Source organism: Canis lupus, chromosome 15, assembly GCF_011100685.1.
Source record: "Canis lupus familiaris isolate Mischka breed German Shepherd chromosome 15, alternate assembly UU_Cfam_GSD_1.0, whole genome shotgun sequence".
NCBI lineage: Eukaryota > Metazoa > Chordata > Mammalia > Carnivora > Canidae > Canis > Canis lupus.
The window spans coordinates 5,269,454-5,275,241 of NC_049236.1; the positions used below are offsets into that span (position 1 = coordinate 5,269,454).

Consider the following 5,788-nt stretch of genomic DNA (forward strand, 5'->3'; position numbering starts at 1 on the left):
CAGACTTTATTTACTCAGCTTGCCTTTTGTTTGCACCCATTGACATTTCCAAGTCGCTGGCTTCTCCAGCACCCAGTGGGGTATATAAGGCAAAAAAAAAAAAAAATCCAGGGGGCTCACTTGAAACATTCCTTGGTTCTTGAAATCCTTAGCCAGTTTGTCTTCTTTTGTCTACTTTTCAGAGCCTTATGTTTGTTTTGAATATAATGTCCATGGTTTTAACTTTACCTAGCAGGAGGAATAGGGAAAAGTACATCTACAATTTTTTTCTAGAAGCAGAAATCCAGTCTCACTTACAAAGACAACAATGAAAGAAAGAAAGAAAGAAAGAAAGAAAGAAAGAAAGAAAGAAACCAGACCATTGTTTTTTTTTTTTGCAAATGTCAGGCAATTTGATTATTTTGTTCTAAGGCTATGTCAGCAAATTCGAGAGCTGATCTGCCTACAGTTTGAGGTGGTCGCCATAATTAAGACCAGGACTTGGTGTGATTATTAATAGTGTACCTTCACAGATTGGCCTTAAAGATTTTGATGGAGTGTGTGCAACCTTGAAAAAAGAAACTTGCTAAATAAGTTGGTTTTGTGAGTCACTTTGTCATTAAGATGAACAACAAATTCATTCCACCCACCAACATTTTCACCCTGGGTTTTGATGTCTCAAAAACACTGGCTGGGTGTTCTCCTGGTAAAACCAGTGTATAGTTGTGAGGTAGAACAGGCTTTTCAAGACACTTTCCACAAGATGAGTATTCAAACAACCCCTAATAACAAAATTTACCAATTTTACTCCTCCACTAAGAACACCAATGCAATCAAGGGGTAGACCTTTGAAGTGAAGCATGAAGACAATTGAGGCGATGCTTCTGGCTCATACAATGTGTGCCTGAGCCTGCTCCTGCCACTCCTGCAGTTGTGCCTGTCAGAATTTTACCTCCATCTGTTCACTTTCAACAGCCAATACCATGGTTTGCTCAGGAACTCATATTATCTTGTTGAAATTTTCTTAAACAGTTATTTTGCCACCAAGAAATTTGCATTTAATGTCTTACAGGCATCATCATTATAAACATAGTGAACAAAGACCAATAAAATGCCCTAAACCTCAACATCTGTTCAGTCACACGACTGTAAGGTAAAGAACCAACTTAACCCCCATCTCCTGACTAGTTGTTCAAACATGCCTTTTCGAACACATTAAAATGCGGTATTTTATGGTTCAGCCTATAAGGGCATGTTTTTCTAGCTTGGCTGCCCCCTTTAGACCCCAAACCTTCAGCCATATCTGTGGTTTGATTATTCATCTTCTCTCCCTCTCCCCCAGTAGGTGGACTTTTTCATTCCAAGGTGATTAGAAAAATGTAATAGGACATATCTAACATAACATTTACCATTTTAGTCATTCTTAAGTGTACATTGATGGGAAATGTGCTTTTATTTCTCGAGTTAGTTTTCTCTCACAGAGTCTTCATCTGACTTTTGTTTGCTTTGTCAGGATAGTTAATATTTTGACACCATCTTTGTCTTCTCTTCTACTTTCCTTTTTTTCTGCCCTCTGTTCCTCTCTCTCTCTTTCTCTTGCTTCTTTTTTGTAGCATCTTTGGTGACTGTTCCATGTATAGGCGGGCTCTTGTTTAACATGGGAAACGGATCTTCTATTTTCTCTAACTCAGTAAGTATAAATTCTGTTCAGTGTCTTTCTGAGACAGACCTGGCAAAGTGAATTGCACACTAATGAGCAAGCTCCTAGTGGTATCACCATTTTACAGTCTACTATGCTAACACGGTTATATGCTCAGCACAGGTGCACTGTTAGCTCAGGCAAGAGTGGCACTGTCTCCCAGATTTTTTAGCTCAGATAGGAGAGTGAGGCGATGTGAAGGAGACCTCCTTAGTGGGGCGCCTAAATTCTAGTAAATATTTTCAGAGAGCAACATCTCTAAAACAATAAGATACTATAAAGATCTCATGGACATAAAAAATGATAGTTCACATTTCAAAAATGAGTGGAAGACAAAGTCAAAGAAATAGGACATAAAGCAGGACAAAAAGATAAAGATCTGAACAATAAGAGAACAGTGGGAGAAGACATAGACAATATGCCTTAGAAATCCCACACCTGACTAAGGAGTCCCCAGAAAGAAAGAAGAGAGGAGAGGGAAAGACACAGGAACGAATCCAAGAAAAAATTTCCAAAATGAAAGACATCAGGCTTCCGATTGAAGAGACTCGCATGAGAATGAGAGAGAGAAAAAAGATCCATGTCAAGACACTTGATAGAAAGGTTTTAGAACCTGGGGTTAGGAGATCCCTTAAAAGCTCCCGAAAAGCGAAATAATGCAAAAGAAGTCACCCACACAGGACTAGAATCAGAATGACATCAGACTTCTCAGTAGCAACATTGGATACCAGAAAGCCACAGAACAATGGCTTCAAACACTTTATGGAATGTAATTTTGTACCCTGCCAGGCTATTCGTCAATTGTGAGAGCAGAATTAAGACATCTTCAGCCCTCCCTGGGCAACTTACCTGATTGAAACTCAGAAAACATCGAGAAAATGTTCCATCAAATCTTAAGTAATCCAAGAGAGAGGAAGTCATGGGATTCAAGCAATTCAGGATTCAACTCAGGAGAACGCTGAGGAGAAGGCACAGGTTGACAGCTTTAGAGGGACTCCAGCCCGGAGTGGAAGAAGAAGTTGGAGACACACATGAGGAAAGAACTGAAGATATGCATATGGAAAATTCTGCAAGTAGAAATAATAATTTTCAAAACCACTAAAAAGAACCTACACGAAAAGATATGTAATCATATACTGCTCAGCTCTGCAGTGAAACTGTAATTAATTTGCTGCATATCATAATGAAGTAAATCCTTATGTCGGTGAGCAATCTTCCCTTTGCAAGTAACTCAAAGTGGCTTAAGCCATAATGAGAATTATCACAGGTAGTGCACATGATGGGCAACTTTGAAGGCAGTCTAAGCTCCAGATGAACTTGATCCAGGAGCTCCCTAAAATCTTTACTACTCACCCCTCCTCTGCCTTCTACTATATCTATTCAAAGGCTGTCTTTCCTCATGGTTCCAAGGTGGTTTCCAGCACCTTCTAGGGGCTTCATGCTCCCTTCTTCACATCTATCAGGAGGAGAGTATTTCTCCAGGGGCTGCTACAAAAAAAAAAAAAAAAAAAAAAAAAAAAAGCCAGGCAATTTTGTCCCAGTTTCCATCACGAAACCTCTCACTGGTTGGTACTGGAATGCATACATTTTCTTGACCAATCACTATAGCTTGGGGCATGGAGAGGGTGGTGAGGCGTAGGGCGGAGCTGCGGGTTCCCAAATGAAACTCAAAGCACAAATAGAAGGGGAAGGAGCATGGATGCTCCGTGGCCACCAAACAGCAAATGTCTCCTTTGCAGCACCAACTCTGTGAACAGTGAGCTTAGCTGTATGGGGCAATGCAGATTGGGGAAATGAGAGAGTCAGACCCACAGTCATAATTCAGAATCAATAGAGAATGTGTGAAATGCCTGGATCAATAAATAGCAGTTTAAACAGTATTATTTAGAAATATGGAGGTAGCTAGTAGGAAAAGGAAAAAAAAAAAAAACAGTTGCAAGAGTTATGAAGACTTATAAATCGTTACCTCTGGGGAGCCCAGGCTGGGGGATAGAGTAGGGTAGGGTAGGGCATTGTGGTTTTTCATGAGAAGTTCTTTGTATGATTTGACTTTAAAACTGTAACTTTGGGGATCCCTGGGTGGCTCAGAGGTTTAACACCTGCCTTTGGCCCAGCATGTGATCCTGGAGTCCCGGGATCAAGTCCTGCATTGGGCTCCCTGCAGGGAGCCTGCTTCTCCCTCTGCCTATGTCTCTACCTCTCTCTGTCTCTGTGTCTCTCATGAATAAATAAATAAAATCTTCAAAATAAATAAATAAAATACAACTGTAACTTTGGGGGTGTCTGGGTGGCTCCGTCAGTTAAGTGTCTGCCTTAGGCTCTGGTGGTCATCATAGGATTCCTGGGCTGGAGCCCATAGTAGAGCTCCCTGCTCAGCGGGGACCCTGCTTCTCCTTCTTCCTCTCCCCCTGCTTGTGCCCCCCCTTCAAATAAATAAAATACTTAAGAACACACACACACACACACACAAAGCTGTAACTTTGTTTAAAAAATACAACTGTAACTTAGTGTTATTTTGATTAGAAATTTAAAAAAAAAAAGCAACACCTCTCAGCTTTCATGAAAAAATGTGAAATTACACAAAATGGAAAAGCCAGAGGGCTTTTGCCTTGTGACAAAGCTGTGTAAGAGGGCAAAGATTCAAAACAGTCCCCCAGGGATCCCTGGGTGGCGCAGCGGTTTGGCGCCTGCCTTTGGCCCAGGGCGCGATCCTGGAGACCCGGGATCGAATCCCATATCAGGCTCCCGATGCATGGAGCCTGCTTCTCCCTCTGCCTGTGTCTCTGTGCCTCTCTCTCTCTCTCTGTGACTATCATAAGTAAATAAAAATAAAAAAAAAATTAACAAAACAGTCCCCCACCCCGCCTCCTGCCAGCCACTTTTCAGTTAACTCCAAATGCCACGGGAGTGTGCAGGGCTCTGTGGCTTCACATACCCTCTAGCCCGATGCTGCACATCCCTGTGGGAAGGGGAAAATGTGCCCTAGTGTGAGGAGTATAGATTAAGACATGTCAGGACAAAGAGTTTGAAATGTTTTAAAAAGGGAAAACCTGGACTTTACCCCGGGGGAACCCCAAGGCCGAGGCCCCCGGTGAGCACAGCACATGGATCATTCAAAGAGGGGTCTTAAAGGATGCTGGCTTTGGTATGCCATCGAGTTCTGCTCTCCTCCCTTCTTTTCATGGGGCCCGATCAGTACTGCACTGTCCTTCCTTTGTCACCAGCAGCGTGGCTGCTCATGTTGCTGCTCACAAAGGCCTTTTCTTTAGTTTGTACCACTGGCTTCATCCAAAACGGTTCCTTCCTCCAGGGACCCTGGACTCAGCCGGGAAGCATCCTGGAAAGAGCAATTTCTAGGACAGAAATGTAGGATGTCCCCCCCCCCTTTGGGGGAGGCTTAGGGAGTGAAAGGAATGAGCATGGTTTAGGAACCATGGGTCAGCACCCAGCTGCTGTATTTGGAGATGACCTCCAAAATACAAAGGCGGACCCCAAATTCATGATGACAAGTGGCAGGAAAAAGGTCCTGGTTTTAAAAACCGGTGACTTCCTGTTTCACCAAAGGGGAGATTTGTATATGACTTTGAGGGCAAATTACGTCCTAATTTAAGACAAATCCTTTGATGGGACTTCTGTTTCCACAACTATGAGGCAAAACATTCTTTTCTGAAATGGAGTTTCGGGGCAGCGAGGAAGGAAACTGCTTTTCACAATGGTGTTGAAGCTCTGTCTTCACTGAGAGTGGGTCTGCAGGTCATGGGAAGCAGAGACTGCAGGTCCTTTTTTTTTTTTTTTCCTCTTGCTGGACCACAGAGGAGATGGGGGGCGGTTGGGGGGCAAGATGCTGAACTAATGTGGGGATGATAGAGACAAAGCCCTGGTGTCTTAGATAGGGAGCTGGTGGGCTGGGTGGTACGGCATCCGGCTGGAACTCAGTGAGGGAGATAACCCTCTGCACCAAAATTCCTTTTTGCTCCCCACAAGGCTTCAGTAAAATTTTGTGAACTGTTACAATCTGGTCTTAGCTATGTTCTGGGGGAATTAAGGATGCGTTTTTTAAGAGAACAGAAAATTATGACAGGTAGTTTTCATTGACTCCTGGGAATACCT

At 42.8% G+C, this 5,788-nt stretch overlaps 1 long non-coding RNA gene across 1 annotated transcript; it reads right to left on the minus strand.

Annotated features, from left to right (window-relative positions):
• Positions 1-1,409: 1,409 nt before the first annotated feature.
• LOC119869361 lies at positions 1,410-3,172 on the minus strand. The gene is made up of 3 exons (XR_005369897.1): positions 3,032-3,172; positions 2,528-2,745; positions 1,410-1,708 (listed from the first exon to the last, which is right to left on the minus strand). It is a non-coding gene; the product is annotated as an uncharacterized LOC119869361 (long non-coding RNA).
• Positions 3,173-5,788: the final 2,616 nt, after the last annotated feature.